Source organism: Hyperolius riggenbachi, chromosome 1 (assembly GCF_040937935.1).
Source record: "Hyperolius riggenbachi isolate aHypRig1 chromosome 1, aHypRig1.pri, whole genome shotgun sequence".
Taxonomy (NCBI): domain Eukaryota; kingdom Metazoa; phylum Chordata; class Amphibia; order Anura; family Hyperoliidae; genus Hyperolius; species Hyperolius riggenbachi.
In genome coordinates, this window is record NC_090646.1 from 321625090 (window position 1) to 321648410 (window position 23321).

The 23321-nt window shown below is 45.7% G+C and overlaps 1 protein-coding gene across 2 annotated transcripts in view; it reads right to left on the bottom strand.

The window, feature by feature from the left end:
• TBXA2R (thromboxane A2 receptor) overlaps positions 1 to 23321 on the bottom strand; it is a 390683-nt gene that overhangs the window by 115090 nt on the left and 252272 nt on the right. The window contains exon 2 of one of the 2 annotated variants that reach the window (XM_068233844.1): positions 16382 to 16535. The exons of the other annotated variant lie outside the window; for it this stretch is intronic. The gene's annotated coding sequence lies outside the window, so the exon portion shown is untranslated. The remainder of the gene's footprint in view (positions 1 to 16381; positions 16536 to 23321) is intronic. 2 annotated transcript variants of the gene reach the window in all.

The window sequence follows — 23321 nt, forward strand, 5'->3', positions numbered from 1 at the left end:
ATTGGCCAGGCAGCGCAGGGGTCTGGGGCGGGGGGGAGCGACTCGGCGTGGCAGATTGCGGCAGATCGGCGGCGAGCGGCGGCGATCGGAAGTTACAAGCAGCTAGCAAAGTGCTAGCTGCTTGTAACAAAAAAAATTATGCAAATCGGCCCAGCGGGGCCTGAGAAATCCTCCTGTGCAGGTTACCCCGAACTGAGTTCGGGATAACCGGCAAGGATGTTAAGGCCAGGTAGTCGACTACCTGCCGGTCCAGGCGTTGGTGGAGGGTGGATCCGGAAGGGCTACAGCGAGGCGTTGAACTAAAGAATGTCCGCATGTCCGACATCACCCTGAGATCGCTCGAACGTCCTGTCCTTGCCTGCGTGGACTTGGGAGGAGGAAGATTCCTGCCAGTGGTACCTTTATTGCGTTGTGCTGTCACATCACCCTTAAACGCATTGTAAAGCATCATTGCCAGCTTGTTCTGCAAGTGCTGCCTCCTTTCCGCCTTCTGTTGAGTTGATAACAGGTCCGCCACTTTGTGCCTGTACTGAGGGTCTAGTAGCGTGGCCACCCAGTAAAGGTCATTCCCCTTGATTTTTTTGATACAGGGGTCCCTCAATAGGCTGGACAACATGAAAGAGGCCATCTGCACAAAGTCGGATCCAGACATACTCTCCATCTCCTCTTGCTCTTCCTGAGTGAAGTCACGCAAGTCCTTTTCCTCCCCCCAGCCACGAACAATACCACGGGAACGTGGAGCAGCACAAGCCCCCTCTGACGGCTGCTGCGGTTGTTCTTCTGCCGCCGCCTCTTCCTCCTCCACAGAAACACCTTCCTCATCCTCATCCGAGTCTGACTCCTCTCCTTCCCCACACGACTCCTCTTCTTCCTCCTCCTCCCCCCTCTGTGCTGTCGCAGGTGTCGAGGAAACATCTGGTTTGGATGAAAATTGCTCCCACGACTCCTCCTGCCGTAACTGTTCTTCTTCACACTCCTCCACAGCTTGATCCACCACTCTACGCACGGCACGCTCCAGGAAGTAAGCATAGGGGATCAAGTCGCTGATGGTGCCTTCAGCGTGACTCACCAGGTTGGTCACCTCACTCAAACGGCTGCATGATCCTGCATGCATTTCGCATCAGCGTCCAGTTCGGTGGCCAGAACATCCCCATCTTCCCAGATTGTGTCCTTCTACTGTAATTGTACAGGTACTGGGTGACGGCTTTCTCCTGGTCTAGTAGGCAAGAGAACATGAGCAGGGTGGAATTCCAGCGAGTCGAGCTATCGCAAATGAGGCGTCTCACCAAAAGTTGTTTCTCCGCTGAATGTCCGCAAAGCGTGCCATGGCCGTGTAAGACCACCTGAAATGCCCACACAACTTCCTGGCCTGCTTCAGGACGTCCTGTAAGCCTGGGTACTTTGACACAAATCTTTGCACGACCAGATTCAGCACATGTGCCATGCAGGGTACATGTGTCAGCTTTCCCAAATTCAAAGCAGAAAGAAGATTGCTGCCATTGTCACACACCACGTTACTGATCTCCAGCTGGTGCGGGGTTAGCCATTGCTCCACCTCTTTGTTAAGAGCAGCCAGGAGAGCTGCTCCAGTGTGACTCTCCGCTTTAAGGCAAGACATGTCTAAAATGGCGTGACACTGTCGTACCTGGCATGCAGCATAGGCTCTGCAGGAGGCCTGCCTGCAAGATGTGGAGGTGTCACAAGTTGGTCCACTGCGCAGCCACGTACTCCATGCTTGCCATCGGTCACCAGGTTGACCCAATGGGCAGTTTACGTAATGTAGTGGCCCTGCCCGTGCTTGGCAGACCAGGCATCCGTGGTAGGGTGGACCCTTGACCTAACGCTCTTCGCAAGAGATGACACCACTTGCCTCTCAACTGCACGGTGCAGTTTGGGTATGGCCTTTTGTGAAAAATAATTGCGGCCTGGTATCTTCCACTGCGGTGTCCCAATGGCCACAAGTTTATGGAAAGGCTCTGTCTCCACCAGCTTGTATGGTAATAGCTGGCGAGCTAATAGTTCCGCCACGCCAGCTGTCAGACGCCGGGCAAAAGGGTGACTGGCAGAAATTGGCTTCTTCCGCTCAAAGACTTCCTTCACGGACACCTGGCTACTGCTGTGGGCAGAGGAGCCGGAACCGCTCAAGGGCAGAGGCGGTGTGGAGGAGGGTGGCTGTGAAGGTGCAAGGGAGAAATGGGCTGAAGATGATGCACCTGAAGGAGGAAGAGGAGAAGGAGGGTGGCTTGTCTTTTGGGTGCTGCTTTTCCTCAGGTGTTCTTCCCATTGCTGTTTGTGCCTTTTCTCCAGGTGCCTTCGTAAGGCACTTGTCCCTACGTGAGTGTTGGCCTTTCCACGGCTCAATTTTTGGAGGCAGAGAGAACAGATGGCTTTGCTCCGATCTGAGGTACACATGTTAAAAAATTTCCAAACCGCTGAGCCCCCCTGGGGTGATGGCACTATGGTGGCATCAGCAGCTGACATGAAGGGCATGTTGGCTGGCTGTCCATAGCTGGCGATACATGGTGCCGGACACTGCCCCCAGCTGTTTTTGAGGATGAGCTCCCTCTGCGTCTTTCATGGACTCGTCTCCTCCTACTCCTCTCTGGCTCCCCCTCTGAACTGTCCCCCTGGTCATCTCCTCTATTGGGAACATACGTGGCATCCGTATAATCGCCATCATAATCCTCCTGCCCAGCTTCGCTTCCCTCAGACAACTGCACCAACTTCATGTGCTTCATCATCCCCCTCCTCACACGTTACGTCCATACTATCGCCACCTAACTCAGACGTATCAGGTTGTGTAACTTGCTTAGCGCCTTCATCTTGTTGTAGCAGTATTGTCTGTGAATCAGTGATTTCCACACCAAATAACTCCTGCGAAGTGTCAAATGCAGCGGATGTGTTGCTTGTAGTAGCGCTGGTGGCTGCGGGAGATGAGGTGTTCTGTGTTAAATACTCAACCACGTCCTCACAATTTTGGGAAGTGATGGCACGGGCCTTCTTCTGAGCACTGTACTTTGGGCCAGGTCCGCACAAAATCACATCAACACGACCTCGCACAGACCTGATGATGCCAGGTGGCCTTCCTCTGGCTCTGCCTCTACCTCCTCCTCTACCTGGTTTGTTCATTTTGTCCATCTCGGGGGGGGGGGGGGGGGGATGCTAGGTATATGCAGTGAGGTGGGTTCACTGAACACTAAAGGTAGTTAGATGCAGTGAGGTGGGTTCACTGAACACTAAAGGTAGTTAGATGCAGTGAGGTGGGTTCACTGAACACAAAGGTAGTTAGATGCAGTGAGGTGGGTTCACTCAACACAACAGCTAGCTATATGCAGTGAGGTGGGTTCACTGAACACTAAAGGTAGTTAGATGCAGTGAGGTGGGTTCACTCAACACAACAGCTAGGTATATGCAGTGAGGTGGGTTCACTGAACACAAAGGTAGTTAGATGCAGTGAGGTGGGTTCACTCAACATAACATCTAGGTATATGCAGTGAGGTGGGTTCACTGAACACTAAAGGTCGTTAGATGCAGTGAGGTGGGTTCACCCAACACAAAAGGTAGTTAGATGCAGTGAGGTGGGTTCACTCAACACAACAGCTAGGTATATGCAGTGAGGTGGGTTCACTGAACACTAAAGGTAGTTAGATGCAGTGAGGTGGGTTCACTGAACACTAAAGGTAGTTAGATGCAGTGAGGTGGGTTCACTCAACACAAAGGTAGTTAGATACAGTGAGGTGGGTTCACTCAACACAACAGCTAGCTATATGCAGTGAGGTGGGTTCACTGAACACTAAAGGTAGTTAGATGCAGTGATGTGGGTTCACTCAACACAACAGCTAGGTATATGCAGTGAGGTGGGTTCACTAAACACTAAAGGTAGTTAGATGCAGTGAGGTGGGTTCACTGAACACTAAAGGTAGTTAGATGCAGTGAGGTGGGTTCGCTGAACACAAAGGTAGTTAGATGCAGTGAGGTGGGTTCACTTAACACAAAAGGTAAGTAGATGCAGTGAGGTGGGTTCACTCAACACAACAGCTAGCTATATGCAGTGATTTGGGTTCACTCAACACAACAGCTAGGTATATGCAGTGAGGTGGGTTCACTGAACACAAAGGTAGTTAGATGCAGTGAGGTGGGTTCACTCAACACAAAAGGTAGTTAGATGCAGTGAGGTTGGTTCACTCAACACAACAGCTAGCTATATGCAGTGAGGTGGGTTCACTGAACACTAAAGGTAGTTAGATGCAGTGAGGTGGGTTCACTCAACACTAAAGGTAGTTAGATGCAGTGAGGTGGGTTCACTCCACACAAAGGTAGGTATATGCAGTGATGAGGTGAGTTAACTAAACACAACAGGTACTAGTAGGTATATGCAGTACTGGGTAGTACAATGTGCAGCTCCCGTCACACATACAGGTAGTCACTGAATGTGCTGCTGGGCTGCTGGCAGTGGCACACACAGTATGAATTAGCAATGCTGTCTATGCAACACAAGTGTCAGTTTGACACACAGAAAAAAAAATGATCACAAGAACAGGATCAGCTCTGAAAAGAGCTGTTGAGGGGTGCTATTAAAACATTATCGAACAGGAACTTTTGAATGCAAAAATATCAAAAGACTTTATTGACACACATATAGAAAAGGGTAACCCATGTTAGCAGCAGGCTGTATTAGTTCCTTATCCGCCATTGGGATTGTGTAATTTACATCTGGTCGGTTCAGATGTCCTTTTGCTTCCTTATAGTTACATAGTTACATAGTTATTTTGGTTGAAAAAAGACATACATCCATTGTAAGGCTTGGTGGTGTATTCTCCACAGTCAGCATGCAACGCATGAGCTGGCGTGGAGGAGGTACACACACTAGCACCAGGAAACAGGCTATCCCTAGTATAGTGGAGGGGAGGACTGACTCCAAAAGGAGATTGTGGCGCACAGAGCCGGTGCAGATCTGACAGCCACAAACAATGCTTTCGTTATAACGTCTCAGCGCAAAGTAGCGCTGAGCGCACAAACCAGAACTGAGGAGATCAGGACAGGTAGACAGAATGAACGCTTGCTAGCTAGCGGCTACTTAGCGACAGCAAGCGTCCAAAACCAGACAGACTGGAATGAGGCAGCCAATGCGATGCGGCGATGGCGTGCCTCACAAAGACAGGACAGGATAGTCAGAAAATAGCAGGATTAAGATAGATGAACGTAACACAGATAAATATACAATAAGTATGTTTTCCTAGCATATTACAATTACAGCTATCAATGAAACTATTTGTAACTTCTGACTAACATATGTATATATCGGCAATGAACCGATATATGACATAAGCAGGAACGCTGACTAAGACTGGAGTAATACAGGGGACAGGACTCAGAAGGATTCGCTATCTCTTCGCAGAGATGAACGCAATCCACAAACGGTAACAGAACAGGATTCAGAAGGATTCGTTATCTCTTCGCAGAGATGAACGCAATCCACAAACAGTAACAGAACAGGATTCAGAAGGATTCGTTATCTCTTCGCAGAGATGAACGCAATCCACAAACGGTAACAGGACAGGATTCAGAAGGATTCGCTATCTCTTCGCAGAGATGAACGCAATCCACAAACAGAACCAGGAGCAGGGTAACTACCTCAGCACGGGTGGTCACGGTACGCGCAACCTACCAAAACGTGCTGGAAAGCTGACTAACTGCACACAGGATATAAACAGTTCGTGTACGTATACATCAGCGACACTGATGTATCACGTAACACAAATACAAGGAAAATAATAAACGTGCTGGTATGCATATATATTGGCAATGAACCAATATATGATGCAAAGACCAGCAAAGTATCTTTATAACAAGAAACACGATCGGGGGCTAAAGCGACAGCAAGACAGGCTTAAGCTGAAGCTATGAAAACCCAAGGAAACCCTGCAGGAAGCAGATCTTTATACTGAGGTCATCCAATGGGAGCAGACATGCAGATTCCCACACAGGTGAATGATAATCAGTCACAAGCTGACAGCAGGGAAAGACAGACAAAGCTATGCAACTTGCATGGAAATAGATCAGAACTGCCTGAGCTGCAGCACTAATACTTCCAGTAATAGCTGCTGCAGCAGCGATCATTACAGTACCCCCGCCTTTAAAAGTGGATTCCAGACGCTTTTCAAAACTGAAATTTCCAACAAAACAGTCTGACTGATAATTCATGATGACCGGGACAGCCCGGCAAGACCGAATTCCAGAATCAGTCCCCACAAGACTGGACCCATCAGAACCAGAACCTACAGAACCATGCCCATCAGAACTACAAGCCCCAGTGTGACACCCATCAGAACCATGATTTCCAGAAGAAAGCCCTCCGAAACTCCCTGAGCGATACCCACCGCCTTCCAGGAACAGTTCAGAAACGCCAAAGCCTTTGCAATGCCCACCGGTACTGTCTTTACCAACACAAAACCCACTGTTGAACCAGTCCAAGGCACCAGGACAAGTTTTCTCAGAGACCTCCCAGAACACCTTGAAGCTCCAAAGAGATCCCCATAGGTCAGAATGCCCCTTAGGCTCACATGGAGAACTATCAAGAACCCCTATGGAACCTAGGGCAATTCCCGAGTCAGGGCCACAAAGACAAACATCAATATCAGGGCTTTCAGGGACCAGAACCATCTCTGGGCATGCAGGCAGACTGGCAATATCAGAACGTGTTCCCACTAAGGAAGCATCAGAGCACGCTAACACCTTAGACACACTTGGGCATTCTGGCACACAAAGAACATCTGGGCACACCGGCACAAGAGAAACCTCTGGGCATGTCAAGGAACTGTGAGCCTCAGGGTCAGCCAAGACAGGACCAAAACCAGGACTGGCCAAAAAAAAATCATCATGACTAAACTTCGCAACTACTGGACTTTTACACGAGAATGCTGGATCAGACTTAGATGTCGCTGATTCCAGCAAAGTCAGTAACAAATCAGATTCAGGGGCACTAACAAGACAGGACAAATCTTCTGATGTATGCACTGAACCAGACAGGGACTCCACAACTACCTCTGGACTGGACAGAGACTCATTTAATACACTGGATTGGAGCTCATGAGGCGCTGCAGAACAAGTCAGTATTGCAGCAGCCCCCACTGGACTAGGCAAAACTGAGGAATTCCCTGGACAGGAAGGGAACTCTGGAACCTCTGCCACAGCGGCCAGAGAACCAGAATCTTTCAGGATTAGGGATGCTCATTCGGATTCCGCGGAAATGCAATTTCCGAAATTCCGATCGGAAATTGGATTTCCGCATTGGAATGCGGAAATCGGTAACACAAGTGCCGTAGGCGGATTTCCGCCGGAAATCGCGGAAATTTCCGCCATAAATCGCGGAAATTCCACCCGACTTTAACATCGATTTTCTCAAAAACTATAAAGTCTTTTTGAAAACTTTTTTTTGCATCTTGTTCACAAGATTTAGATTAATAACCCCTGAAAATTTGGTGTTTCTAGGACTTAAGGGGGCTTTACTATTAACCGCTAAAGTCGGCAGATTTTTACTGTAATGTAAAATGCAGAAAATCTGCATCTGCCTATTTTCTGCATTTACATTACAGTAAAAATCCGCCGACTTTAACGGTAAATAGCAAAGCCCCCGTACGTCCTAGAAACACCAAATTTTCAGGGTTTATTAAACAGAATCTTCTGAACAAGATGCAACAAAAAGTTTTCAAAAAGACCTTGTAGTTTTTGAGAAAATCGATGTTAAACTCGGGCGGAATTTCCGCGATTTCCGGCGGAAATTCCGCATTAGAATACGGAAATTGGTAGCGGAAAGCGGAATCGGTATTTGGCAATGGTGGAATGCGGAATTACCGCGGAATCGAAAATTGGCATTTCCGACCATCCCTATTCAGGATACAGGGCTGGGTTTCAGGAACACTCATCAGACCGGACTGAAATTCTGAGATTTCTATTATTTTGACCAGAGAATCAGAATTATCCATGTTACAGGGCAAGACTTCTGAAACATTCAGAGGACAGGGCTGGAGTTCCTCGGCTGTTACAACACTGGAGAGGGACTCAACATTGGTAAAATCAGACTGTGTACAGGGCAAGGTATCTGACACACTTGCTGACGAGGACAATATTTCAATGGCTTCTGCTTTGCTGGGCAGAAATTCATCAAGTTTTATTAGAGCAGACTTTAATTCCAAAACAGCTGCTAGACAAGTGAATATTACTGCAACACCAACTGAGGTAAGCAGTGCTTCAGCCTCCTCTGCTAGAGGGTTTAAAGTATCCAAAGTACTGGGTGAAGCATAAGACTCTGCGACCACAGCTTCACTGGACAGGATCACTGAACAGTCCATATTGCAGGGCAAAACCATGGAAGCACCTGCTGGACAGCATAATGATTCTGTGACCTGAGTTTCATTGGAGAGATCTACTGCACAATTCATGGTACAGGGCAAATTTATTGGAAAATTTTCTGAACAAGGTAATAATTCTGCGATTTCAGGTTCACATAGCAGATGCTCTGAGCTATTCACGAAACTAGAGCGAGGTGTAGAAACAGGAAGATCAAGACACAATGTTTGCGCATCTGAATCACCATTCATTTGTAAAATTGGAAAATTCAGATGCTGGGGTTCTGAGTTTACTAGACAGGATTGCTGGGACTCGGAAACTGATGCAGTGCACCTACTGGCATCTGCTGGATCAGACAGGAGTTGAACTTTATTAACACAGGTAATTTCTGCAGAAGTGTTTGCAGAGACAGGCAAGATTTTTCTGGTGTCTGTTTCACTAAACAAAGAGTCATGAGTACTGGCTAGACTGGACTCGGAAGTCAGCAGGACCTCTGGACTCTCTGCTGAGAAATTTGCGCAGGGCAAGGTTAAGAATGTATCAGTGGCTTCTGTTTTACTGGGGAGTAACACTGAGTTATCCCTGGTACAGGGTGGAATTGCAGGAACTTCAATTTCACACAAAAAGAGCTCCGAATCACCTGCTGAATCAGCCAAAGGTGCTGAAGCAGGCGGGTCAGAACGCCAAATTTGCGAATTCGGAGTCACATAAAAATCATCCAAAATCAGTTCCCACACATCAATCAAGGGAGCCACACAGTCATACCTACACACACCAGCCTCTATTAGGTTATAGGCTGACTTAATGCATGCGTTCAATACCATTTCACTTTTTGCACTGTAAAATTGACAAAATGAACTTGAATCATTCTTCCATTCACAGACCAGGGCTTCCATCTCTCCCCTCTCGAATGGAGGATCCCATGCATACTTAACAGGCAGATCATGGTTTGCAGATATGATTGTGGCAGGCACATGTATAGGGTTAATTAGCAGGTGATTGGCAGATTCCTTATTCTTAAGAATTTCCAATACCTGTAGCAAGTGTTGAACTGTAGTGTATGCAAACTTTCCTTGCTTTACAAATAAGTTGATTTGTTCAATACTCTGTAATATCTCCTCATAATCATACTCAGATAATTCTTTTAAACAAAAATCTTTATTTTCCCTAGCCAGGGAGGAAAGTTCATTAGTAGTTTCATAAGTCCATTTAACTCCCCTGAAAGACAATTGCATTTCATTATCTGTTAATGGCAGAATCTCATTATAGGTCTCAGTCGCTAAGGATAACGATTCTGCAGATTGGACACGTTTCTTAGAACGTTTGCGTTTTGCCTTTGACCTTGCGGTTTTTGGTGATTTATTCAAAGCTGCAGGAAAATTATCAGTAACACTTTCTGCTTGCTGCTCATTCTTGCAAGCAATTGAAGGAGCAGCTGATTGGCCTGCTGCCAGGAGTTCATTAAGAGGAAAAGGCAATGGATCTATGCGCAACCAGTTATGGATCACAAACGCTAGAAATTCCAGTGGTCTCTCTTTCAAATCGGAATGATTGAGAACATCAAATGCCCACTGGAATAATTCCCCTTTAAACAAAATATAACTTAGTTGGAGTGCCCAGGTTGAAACAGGAGTCGCTTGGAGATCAGGATTGGTCAGGAACCTGGCACATTCAGAGAAAAACTCATTTTCTGTTTCAGAGCTAAGTTCTTCAAATTTCTTAAAGGAACAGGAACCATAATTAACAGTGTCATACTTTCTGGGAATCCCCCCCCACAATGGGGATTGGTAAGGGGGTTTTCATAATGTAAGGCTTGGTGGTGTATTCTCCACAGTCAGCATGCAACGCATGAGCTGGCGTGGAGGAGGTACACACACTAGCACCAGGAAACAGGCTATCCCTAGTATAGTGGAGGGGAGGACTGACTCCAAAAGGAGATTGTGGCGCACAGAGCCGGTGCAGATCTGACAGCCACAAACAATGCTTTCGTTATAACGTCTCAGGCCAAAGTAGCGCTGAGCGCACAAACCAGAACTGAGGAGATCAGGACAGGTAGACAGAATGAACGCTTGCTAGCTAGCGGCTACTTAGCGACAGCAAGCGTCCAAAACCAGACAGACTGGAATGAGGCAGCCAATGCGATGCGGCGATGGCGTGCCTCACAAAGACAGGACAGGATAGTCAGAAAATAGCAGGATTAAGATAGATGAACGTAACACAGATAAATATACAATAAGTATGTTTTCCTAGCATATTACAATTACAGCTATCAATGAAACTATTTGTAACTTCTGACTAACATATGTATATATCGGCAATGAACCGATATATGACATAAGCAGGAACGCTGACTAAGACTGGAGTAATACAGGGGACAGGACTCAGAAGGATTCGCTATCTCTTCGCAGAGATGAACGCAATCCACAAACGGTAACAGAACAGGATTCAGAAGGATTCGTTATCTCTTCGCAGAGATGAACGCAATCCACAAACAGTAACAGAACAGGATTCAGAAGGATTCGTTATCTCTTCGCAGAGATGAACGCAATCCACAAACGGTAACAGGACAGGATTCAGAAGGATTCGCTATCTCTTCGCAGAGATGAACGCAATCCACAAACAGAACCAGGAGCAGGGTAACTACCTCAGCACGGGTGGTCACGGTACGCGCAACCTACCAAAACGTGCTGGAAAGCTGACTAACTGCACACAGGATATAAACAGTTCGTGTACGTATACATCAGCGACACTGATGTATCACGTAACACAAATACAAGGAAAATAATAAACGTGCTGGTATGCATATATATTGGCAATGAACCAATATATGATGCAAAGACCAGCAAAGTATCTTTATAACAAGAAACACGATCGGGGGCTAAAGCGACAGCAAGACAGGCTTAAGCTGAAGCTATGAAAACCCAAGGAAACCCTGCAGGAAGCAGATCTTTATACTGAGGTCATCCAATGGGAGCAGACATGCAGATTCCCACACAGGTGAATGATAATCAGTCACAAGCTGACAGCAGGGAAAGACAGACAAAGCTATGCAACTTGCATGGAAATAGATCAGAACTGCCTGAGCTGCAGCACTAATACTTCCAGTAATAGCTGCTGCAGCAGCGATCATTACATCCATCGAGTTCAACCAGTACACTGGTCCTAACTGTGCACTGTTCACAGGATTAGCAGACAGTGCTTTCTGCAACTTGGCCTGATGAAGGGCCCTCTGTGCCCGAAACGAGCGTGTCGTTGCCTTTTTTCAAAATTTGCACTAAGTTTACAAATAAAGCTCATGTCTGAGCTGTAAATTTTGTATTGGAAACATTTACAAGGAACCTCTAACAGAGAGTTTTTATTACCCTTTTATATATGTGTGTCAATAAAGTCTTTTGATATTTTTGCATTCAAAAGTTCCTGTTCGATCATTTTTTCATTTTTATGGTCCTTTCTACATACGTGAAGTCATGATAGGGTTGAGTGGATGCAGGGCCGGGACAAGGTCTATCACCAACAGAGGCTGAGCTGCCCAAGTGCCCCTACCCCCCCCCCCCCCCTCCCCCCCCCCCCCCCCCGTCGGCCACATCTCAGTTATTGTTCCTCTTTACAAGCTGGTGTATATAATGAGCTGCTCCACAGGACTGCATTTGGCATACATACAGTAATCATCACAGTACTGGAGATCACTTGAAGTCTTTTTTTGCTATGAGTTTTAGGTAGCCAGGTATAGGTGCCCCCTGGTTAGGTAGCCAGGTACAGGTATAGGGGCCCCCAGTATCACTCGAGGTATAGGTTCCCCCAATATAAGAAGCCAGGTATAAGTGCCCCCAGATTTCATTCAGATACTTGATATTCTCCTACATCTTCAAAACATACTGGTACAAAAACATACAAGTCAACTGGTTTCCCCCAAACAATCCTATAGTGAAAATATTAGTCTATGGCTATGGCAGGGATTAGATTGTGAGCTCCTCTGAGGACAGTCAGTGACATGACTATGTACTCTGTACAGTGCTGCAGAAGATGTCAGTGCTGTATAAATACATAATAATAATGTTAGGACATTACACTATGACTTTGGCAGGGATTAGATAGTGAGCTCCTCTGAGGACAGTCAGTGACATGACTATGTATTCTGTAATGTGCTGCAGAAGATGTCAGTGCTATATAAATACATAATAATAATATGTTGGGACATTAGACTATGACTATGGCAGGGATTAGATTGTGAGCTCCTCTGAGGACAGTCAGTGACACGACTATGTACTCTGTAATGTGCTGCAGAAGATGTCAGTGCTATATAAATACATAATAATAATGTTAGGCCATTAGACTATAAGTATGGTAGGATTAGATTGTGAGCTCCTCTGAGGACAGTCAGTGACATGGCTATGTACTCTGTAATGTGCTGCAGAAGATGTCAGTGATTTATAAATACATAATAATAATATGGTAGAAGATTAGATTATGACTATGGCAGAGAATAGAAAGTGAGCTCATCAGAGGACTGTCAATGACATGACTATGTACTTTGTAAAGTGGTGCAAGGGATGGATGCGACAAAACCCCTGGTGCTGTTCCCCCAAATGTATAAATGTGCCCCCATGTGTGCATTTATACATTACCTGTCCTGTGTTGTTTATACCACACGGTGCCCATCCACCTTCAGCTTCTTCTGCTCCATTTGTGGCTCACATGCCACCAGCATATAGTGTGTGACGCATGTGTGAGGTCACGTGTGCTAAATGCCAGCGGCGTGTGAAGCGCAAATGGAGGAGCGGAAGATGTATGGGCACAGCACGGTGGGCAACACAGGACAGGTTATGTATAAATACACACTGGGGGCACATTTATACACTAGGGGGTGACGGCGGATGCAGCAGAAGCAGGTGACTTGTCTGATTCCCAAGAGATGTCATGCTCAAATCGATGGGGAATCGGTCTGAGGTGTATGGGCATCTGACAGATCTCTCTCTAATCAGATTGGATTAGGGAGAGATTTGTCTCTTGGTGAAATCTGCCCATCATCTCTAGATGTATGACTGCCTTTACTCTAGCATGGCAGCATTAGTACACTGCAGTGTCATTTCTGTAAGTTCAGATCCTTATCAGTACTGGGAGTGAAGGTGGTCGGGAGAAGCACAGAAGGCTGAATGGCTTTACAGCCTACAGTCTCCCTTACTTACAGAGTACAGGTTCAGGATGGAGGAAGGGCGCAGCCGGGCTTCTCTCTCACATACACACACACACACACCATAAATACCTGTCTCCATTCTCCATCAGCCAGCCATGCTTGACTGAGCAGCTTCCTGGGGGAGCAGCTGGATGACATCACTGACAGAAGTCAGCTAAGAAGAGTTAAAAAAACAAACAAGGAACTGTCTACCAATCTTACTGTCTAAACTATGTATGACTCCTTATTAGGTGCACTCTTTCAGAACAACTGTGCAAAGAGCTTTTCATCTCCCCTCCCTTAGCTGTCTCTCACAGGACAGTGGAAAAAAAAACCTTTTTTTCCCTTAACTGTCTGAGGATTGGAATGTCTTTGAATGCGCCCCAGTCTGACCTGATGACCTGCCGCTCAGAGGCTCCCGCCTCTCCGGCCTCTGTGTTGTCCCGGCCCTGAGTGGATGACCCAAAAAGGATCAAAGGTTTTTTCTTTTTCCCTTTTGTGTAAAAAGACCACACTCCCAATTATATATATAAAAGAGGAGTGCTATTAAAGCAATAAGATTCAGCCAGGAGCAAGCTAACAAGCCAAGAGCCTAACTAATCTTTCCCTAGGAGAAAAAATCTGCAGCAGCTCTCCCTAGTCTGTCTATTTGCAGGCACACGAGTGAGTGTAATGGCCGGCGAGCCTGCCTTATATAAGGGGGGGTTCCAGGGCTGAGTGTAGCCGGATTGGCTACAATGTGCCTGCTGACTGTGATGTAGAGGGTCAAAGTTGACCCTCATAGTGCATTATGGGGTGAATCGAACTTCCGAGAAAGTTGGCCTTCACCCGAAGTTCGCCTGGAACCGTTCGCCGGCGAACCAGTCGGGACATCTCTAGTCACCACCACCAGCAGTCACCACCAAGTCACCACCAACACAGACTTTATTAAAGTTTACACCCTTTCCCGCCCTCTTCTACATTTTGTTTGGTACTATATTTGTATATTGCACAATGACTGGCAGAGGTAGTGGGCGAGGCACCACCAGGAGAGGCAGCGCCATTGCAGGAGCCACTGCCAGCAGCAGCAGAAGGTCTGGGACTGGTCCGCCGCCAGCCACTGACTGCAGAGTTGTGGAGGAGGGAGCAGAGGTGCAACAGCAGTGCGTTGTGCCCATCTATGAGACGGGTCGTCGCCCCTGACCCATTCTGCAGAGTCAGGCGCAGGCTGTGGTGGAAATGTTGGCGGAGCAGGAAGCCACCATTTCCAGCCAGGCCCCCAGCACCAGCGAGACCACTGTCACCACCACCAGCACTCCGGTCCGCAGCAGGCCTCCACCACCACTTGAGGCCACGGTCGCAGTGACCCCATCGACCAGCCTGCCCTCACTGAGCTTGCTCTTATCCACAGACACAGACACTGTGAGCATATACAGGGATGTTTTGGAGCAGTTTGAGGTGGAGATGATGGGGCCATGCAAGGAGGAGGAGGAGTTAGAGGGGGAGCAGTTTGTTGTTGGCGCTGAGGAGGAGGGGCGTGATGCAGGGGATGCTGGGGTAGAGGAGTTGGTTGAGGCGGGCTCACAGGAGATGCTTGTGGATGATGATGATGACGTGCTGGATCCTTCCTATGTGCCACCAGTACCACCAGCACAGTTGGTTTAAGGCAGCTCGTCATCGGAGAAGGAGGCGTCTCTGGCGCAGAGGCGCGGCAGCAGCATGCGGCCAGCACAGGGCGTGGAAGGCAGGAGCCACAGCCTGCTGCTTCAGCTGCTACCACCACCCGCAGCAAACCTCCAACCAAATCAAAAAAGGCACAATCCTCCAAGGCCACCAAAAAAGCCCAGCCCTCAAGCTCAAAGAGCAGGTTGAAGTCCCCAGTTTGGCGGTACTTCACCAAGTGCCTAGTGGACGTGACCCGTGCAATTTGCAACAGTTGCAGTGTCAGTCTCAGCAGAGGTCGCGATCTGCTCAAGTTGGGTACCTCGTGCCTGCAGACCCACTTAGAGAGCAGACATTTGGAGGTGTTTAGTGAGTATCAGAAGCTGACAGAGAGTGGCGCAGGCAGTGGTCAAACCCAGACAGCCACTGCACAGATTTCAGCAGCAGCAGCATCCGACCCTCCTGCCCATCCAGCAGAAGCAGCATCAGGAGCACAGCAGCAGCAACAAGAACTCACTGTTGGGCCTGGCAGTGGCACACACACAGAATGAATTAGCAAGGCTGTCTATGCAACACAAGTGTCAGTGGGACACACAGAAAAAAAAATAGATCACAAGAACAAGATTAGCTCTCAAAAGAGCTGTTGTGGGGTGCTATTTTAGCAATAAGAATCAGCCAGGTGCAAGCTAAGAAGTCTACAAGAGCCTAACTAATCTTTCTCTATGAGAGTCTGCCAGCAGCTGTCCCTTCTCTCACTACTGCAGGCACATGAGTGTAATGGCCGGCGGGCGGCGGTGCCTGCCTTTTATAAGGGGGATAGTGGCTCCAGGAGTGAGTGTAGCCTGATTGGCTACAATGTGCCTGCTGACTGTGATGTAGAGGGTCAAGGTTGACCCTAATGGTGCACTATGGGGGCGAACCGAACTTCCGGAAAAGTTCGCCTTAGCTGGTGAAGGCGAACCATCAGAAGTTCGCCGGTGAACCGTTTGGGCCATCTCTACATTCAACATGCTTTGGTAAAAATACTAAACCATATATAAATGTACAAGCATGTCTGTTTTTGCGCAACGACTGTCAACCATTGTCGGAAAATGAAAACCATGCACCATGTATTGTAGGCTTCAAACCTGACCACCCAGCTTTGGCTACACAAAATGATATGCAGTGTACTCATGTGTACATTAAATATCAATGCAAAGATAAAGTATTTATACTTACGGCCTGGTTTGCCTTGAGAATTACAAGATTGGTGTAAATTTATACTTTCAACATTTATTTGCACCGTCACCACTTCGTTCATCATTTTTCTGTTTTTCAGGCTCTTTCTTGAAATTGTCACAAACTAATTTCCATCTTGTTCTAAGTTGTTCACCTGCAAAAGAACAATACATAAATTATGTTTATTTTTTATTTGCAGATTTCTGGCGACAGGAGAGACATATGTATGCTGCATTACATTTTGAATTTAGACTGGGCAAATTGACTATCCAGAATATTGTCCTGGATGCCTACAGGAGCCTCTAAAGAGAGCTTCACCAGCAATATATGTCTTGTTCTGACCAGGCCAAATGGGAGCGTAACATTGCACTATTTTGGAAAAAACATAATTTCTCAAATTGCCTTCGGGCTATGGAGGATGGTGAGGATGGTGATGCCTGCCTTTTCGGGAACCCAGTATTTTAATTATAGAAGGTTCTTTTCAATAGTTCTCATGGCTGTGGTCAATGAAAAATATAAGTTTGACTACATCAATGTGGGGGCGTACAGCAGCAGTAGTGACTGCAGTGTTTAGGAATGCGACTGCAGCTGGGCCGACTACACATTCCGGGACCACGGCCTTGGCCCAACACCCCCTCACCTCTTTATCCCTGCACCTTCAGTGGGCATGAGGCCTTTGCCCTTTCTCCCAATGTGATGAGGCCTTTCTCACAAAGATCCATGGCAGTAGAGAAGAGAGTTTTTAACACCCGCCTCAACACAGCAAGAAAAGTGGTGGAATGCACCGTTGGCATCCTAGCCAACAAGTGGTGCATCTACCACACGCCATCCAGATGCTGCCAGGAAATGCTGTCACGGTGGCAGGGCGACAAGCATATTCCACAATTATGTGTGAAGCATGGAAGGACACATCGTGGAGGAGGATGTCAAGCCACCAACATTTAATTGCTTGCTAGGGGTTATGCTGAGGGGCACCAACCAACACTGCTCTATCAGTGAAGAAATGGCTCTTTATTTCACGAGGCCAGAGGGTACTAGACAAGGCTAACTTGTTTTTTGAGGGGGTTTACAAATGTGCGGACGGTCTGGTATGCTATTACTTTTACCCTTTAACAAATAAACTGTTTACTTAAAAAAACAAAACAAACACACTAACACACACACACACACACACACACACACACATATATATATATATATATATATATATATATATATATATATATATATATATATATGAAGGTCTAGATGAACAATAATACATCCTATGGTAATATTAACATTGCATTATTAAAAATTGCATTATTAACTATTTACCATTGAATTACTAACTTAAAATATCTCAATACATAGTTCACATATACACAACACACTATGCCATTCAAAAATGTGTACTGTCAGCATTAGTTGCTACTTACATTTATCAGCCTTTTCTCTGTCAGAAAACTCATCCCAAACTTCCTCCACAAACTCTGCAGCAATGTCAGCCCACACCTGATTAGTCTTGCTGGTATCTTTGTAGCCTGGATGCCTCTTATCATAAATTTCTGGTTGGTCCTGTACCAGGTCTTCCGTAGTGAACCAGCTTTGCCGGGCCATGATACTTTTTTTTTGTCGCATTAAGATTCTCTACAACCAGGAAGTGCCAGCTAACCCGGAAACACTTCACATTTAAATTGACAGGGAAAAAACGGCCACAAAATCGCTGGCAAACGTGCTTTTTCTAACACTTTGCGCTTTTCCTATACCTCCCATTATCGCAAAATCGCCCGAAAATAGTCCATGTGACGCTTTTCTGATCGGAAAGCGAACGGAACACCCCAATCTGAATTAGCGCATAGCAAAGCATGGTGTAAGCGCTTTCAGGGTGATTTTGAAAAATTGCCTACGCTTAAAACAAATTAAAAAGTGCCTCTAGTGTGAACAAGCCCTAAGGGATTCGAAATCAGACTTTGAAGTCACCGATTCAACAAAGGCTAGAGACAACACATTTTCAGGGATACTCACAGGACAGGACACATATTCTGGTATATGCACTGAACTAGACTGGGCCTTTATGACTTCCTCTGAACTAGCCACAGCTTCAACACTTGCTACACAGGACTGGAGCTCCAAACAAGCTGCAAAGCAGATCAGTGTTACAGCAAGCCCTACTGAACTGGGCAAAACTTTGGAGGAACTTGCTGGACAGGAAAGGAACCCTGGAACTTCTGCCACAATCTGAATTCTCCATGATACAAGGCAAAACTTCTGAAACATTCAGAGGACAGGGTTGAGATTCCATGACTGCTACTGCACTTGAATGGATTTTTGAATCAGCCATGGCACAGGGCGAAACCACTGAAGCACTTGCTGGATAGGATAATGATTCTGTGACTTTGTACTGGTTGAACTCGATGGACGTATGTCTTTTTTCAACCAAAATAACTATGTAACTATGTATGTAACTTCTGCTTCTCATAATAAAGGTTCTGAATCATTCACTGAACCAGAGAAAGATGCTGAAATAGAAAAATCAGAACACAGAATTTGTGAAACTGAGGCATCTGAACTAAAGTTCTTCAATTCAAGAAGCTGGAAAATTCAGATGCTGGGGTTCTAAGGTTACCAAACAGGATTTCTGAGAGTCAGAAACTGAAGGGCTGGAACAATCAGCAACCGACTGAGTGCATATAGCAGGAGAGGCCGTTGCTAGGGGCAATGACAAAACAGGTCTGGAAGCTTTCTCTGCAGAAGTGGGTTGCTGAGGAACTAGCATTTGTACAGGATCAAAAATGGGCTGAACAAGACTAGCACTGAGAGTTAAAGATCCTGGTTCCACTGACAACGGGGCTCCAAAATTTGCAGGTTTAGACTTTTGATGCGCTGTTGCTACAGGCAACGACAAGACAGGATTGGAAGCTTTCTCTACAGAAGAGAATTGTTTAGGAATTCTTACTATTACAGGATCAAATATGGAATGTCTTAGATTAGTTCTGAGACATAAAGGTCTGGTTACTATGGGCAACGGAACTGCTGGTTGGGAAAGCTGGTTGGAATAACCTGCATACTGATTGCTTTTAGATGCAGCTGATGAAAGAACCATCAGGAGTTCATTGAGAGGAGATGGTAACTGATCTATTCTCAACCAGTTATGGATTACAAAAGCTAAAAAATCAAAAGGTCTTTCTCTCAAGGTAGTGTGATCCAACACATCATATGCCCACTCAAATAGTTCCCCTTTAAGCAGGATATAAACAATTTGACCAGCCCAGGTAGAGACAGGTGTGGCTCGAAATTCTGGGTTAGCTAGAAACCTAACAACTTCTGACAAAAATGTCTTCTTTGTTTCAGAATCAAGTTTTTCAAATCTTTTAAAGGAACAAGAGCCATAGCTCATAGTGTCGTAACATCTACTGGAAGACTCCTCCATAATATAGTTTTGTCTTGGACCTGTCATAATGCTATGAAGTTGGGCCTGGCAGATCTCTCATCTTCAGCCTCTATACCCTAATCTAATACCACGCTCTTTACCTATACACCAAGCCCCCACATGAACAGGAGGCCAGTATGCTTACCCAACTACAGTTACCCTGCAGGACTTCAGCATGCAAGGGATAGAGACTGAGGCTAGGAAGACAAGAGCACTGCCAGAGCCCACTAGGCAAAACAATGAGACACATTACTTCACCTACGATAGAAAATGAAAGCGCCCTAAAACAGGAAAGAAAGACTCTACTACAGACACTAGATAATCAGACAAGACGCAGACAACAATTATGGTTAACCTCCCTATATGAATATAGTGATAAATGTGGTACATTGTTGGCAAACAGCATAAAGAAAAAGAGACAGTCTAGTTATGTGCATAAGCTTAGAGATAAAGAGGGGAAGATGGAATTTCAGGCCCATAAAATTGCTGATCTATTATGAATCTCTCCGTAACATCAATAAGGATAGGTCAGAAAAAGAGATGTCTTCCTGTAAAGAAAAAATAAGACAATATCTTAAACGGGTTAAGATGCCAAGATGGGATGCAGAGTGGTGTGAGGGTCTAGAGGAGGATATAACAATGGGTGAATAAAAAATTGCTCTTAAAGGGACTCCGAGCTCAAGTAAAAAAAGAAAGTTGTACTTACCCGGGGCTTTTTCCAGCCCAGTGCTGGTCGGGAGGTCCCACGACGGCGTCCAGGCTCCTCTCCTAGTCCCCGCTCCGGAATGGCTGACCGGCCGCAGCCCGGGCGACACTCTGCTGAGTGTCGGGCTGTTCCTTCCGCGTATGACGCGGCTGAAGTCACACGCCGGCCGCCTCGCATCATCACGGCGGCCGGCGTGGCAGTACGACAGTAATGACAGGACCCCGAGAAGTGTGAAACATACTCTTAGACAATGCGATCTGTTACCAGACAAAAATGATTGGGCTCCCTTCCCTTCACCATTAATTCCAGTTGTAGGTTTTCTTCTATTTAAACCGGGTATGGAAGGAGGGTTTTTTTGGCTCTTGGAAGGGATCCAATCTGTTGACCTTGGGACATTTTCTAAGTGGTACCATGATTAAGCCATTGTCCTCGATGAGGGCGGATTATGGACCCTTCCCAGTAGACTCTTGGAGGCTGACACAACTGAAATCCTGGGCAAGACAGCTGGGGCAACTACGCTCAACTCAAGACTTGACTGAATGGGAAAAAATCTTTATCCAGGAAACAAAACCAGATCATATGATCTCTATTATATACCAGATGATAATTGATAATGTACCTCTATCCAAGCCGCTCTTTATTAGGGAATGGGAATCGGAGTTAGGTTCTGACACCCAATTGACCAATTGACTCTGCCTCTATAAGTACCAGAACCCAAGAAAGTAGCTATAAGCTCCTAGTCAGATGGTACAGATCTCCAGCACATTTAGCAAGGTTTTATACCACTCAAGACTCAACCTGCTGGAAAGGATGTAAGGATAAAGGCACACTAACACATCTTTTCTGGACGTGCCCGATAATCAAAACTTTTTGGACTAAAGTAATTAGTATAATTAAAATGGTAACGGGGGTAGATCTGCCCAGAGATCCTTGGGTAATTCTTTTTCATCTTACTCCGTTTTCTAACAAAAAATATAAAAATTCCACTATTCCTTTTATGCTGAATGCGGCTAAAAACATTATTGCATTTTATTGGAAGCGCAAAGTCCCACCCAAAATAACAGAGTGATTGGATAGAGTGGAAAAAATGCACCAAACAGAAGAAACTATTCTATATGCCAGAGATAAAAAAAGACAAATACAGAACTGTGTGGTTTCCCTGGTTAGAATTTTTAGACTCAGATGACTATAAAGAATATATAAAGTGAGCTCTAACTGATCTGACTATACCTAAAGAACATATCTCCATATTGATAGATATAGGGTCCCTCCTCTCCTCCTCCTCTCCAACCATTTATTTTCAAATGTTTTCTTGCATCATAGACGGATTGTTCTACATCTGTCCTTTTTTTTTCTCTCTCTTTCTTTATTTTTATTTTTATTGTTGCTCATGTTCTTTCTCTACTCTTCAAACTGTGAGTTGAAGAATTCGTATTTGGTCTATAGAGAATGTTTGGTTCAAAAACTGTAAAATGTATCTATTTTTAGAGAATGTTACAACGCTCTTTCACATTTATATGTGATTTAAAGATAGATGTTGTACCAAAATATGACATTCTATGAACAACTTTAACACCAACATAATGTTATAAATGTACAACAGCTTCCATCCTATAATGTATGTATAGTGCTCTTGATACCTTTTATTAATAAAGATTATAAATAATAAAAAAAAAAGACAGTACAGTGGTTTGCAAATGTATTCGGCCCCCTTGAAGTTTTCCACATTTTGTCATATTACTGCCAAAAACATGAATCAATTTTATTGGAATTCCACGTGAAAGACCAGTACAAAGTAGTGTACATGTGAGAAGTGGAACGAAAATCATGCATGATTCCAAACATTAAAAAAATAAATAAATAAATAACTGCAAAGTGGGTTATGCATAATTATTCAGCCCCCTGAGTCAATACTAGAACCACCTTTTGCTGCAATTACAGCTGCCAGTCTTTTAGGGTATGTCTCTACCAGCTTTGCACATCTAGAGGCTGAAATCCTTGCCCATTCTTCTTTGCAAAACAGCTCCAGCTCAGTCAGATTAGAATCACAGTGTTTGTGAACAGCAGTTTTCAGATCTTGCCACAGATTCTCGATTGGATTTAGATCTGGACTTTGACTGGGACATTCTAACACATGGATATGTTTTGTTTTAAACCATTCCATTGTTGCCCTGGCTTTATGTTTAGGTTCGTTGTCCTGCTGGAAGTTGAACCTCTGCCTCAGTCTCAAGTCTTTTGCAGACTCCAAGAGGTTTACTACCAAGATTGCCCTGTATTTGGCTCCATCCATCTTCCCATCAATTCTGACCAGCTTCCCTGTCCCTGCTGAAGAGATGCACCCCCAGAGCACGATGCTGCCACCACCATATTTGACAGTGGGGATGGTGTGTTCAGAGTGATGTGCAGTGTTAGTTTTCCGCCACACATAGCGTTCTGCATTTTGGCCAAAAAGTTCCATTTTGGTCTCATCTGACCAGAGCACCTTCGTCCACATGTTTGCTGTGTCCCCCACATGGCTTGTGGCAAACTGCAAACGGGACTTCTTATGCTTTTCTGTTAACAATGGCTTTCTTTTTGCCACTCTTCCATAAAGGCCAACTTTGTGCAGTGCACGACTAATAGTTGTCCTATGGACCGATTCCCCCACCTAAGCTGTAGATCTCTGCAGCTCATCCAGAGTCACCATGGACCTCTTGACTGCATTTCTGATCAGCGCTCGCCTTGTTCGGCCTGTAAGTTTAGGTGGACGGCCTTGTCTTGGTAGGTTTACAGTTGTGCCATACTCCTTCCATTTCTGAATGATCTCTTGAACAGTGCTCCAT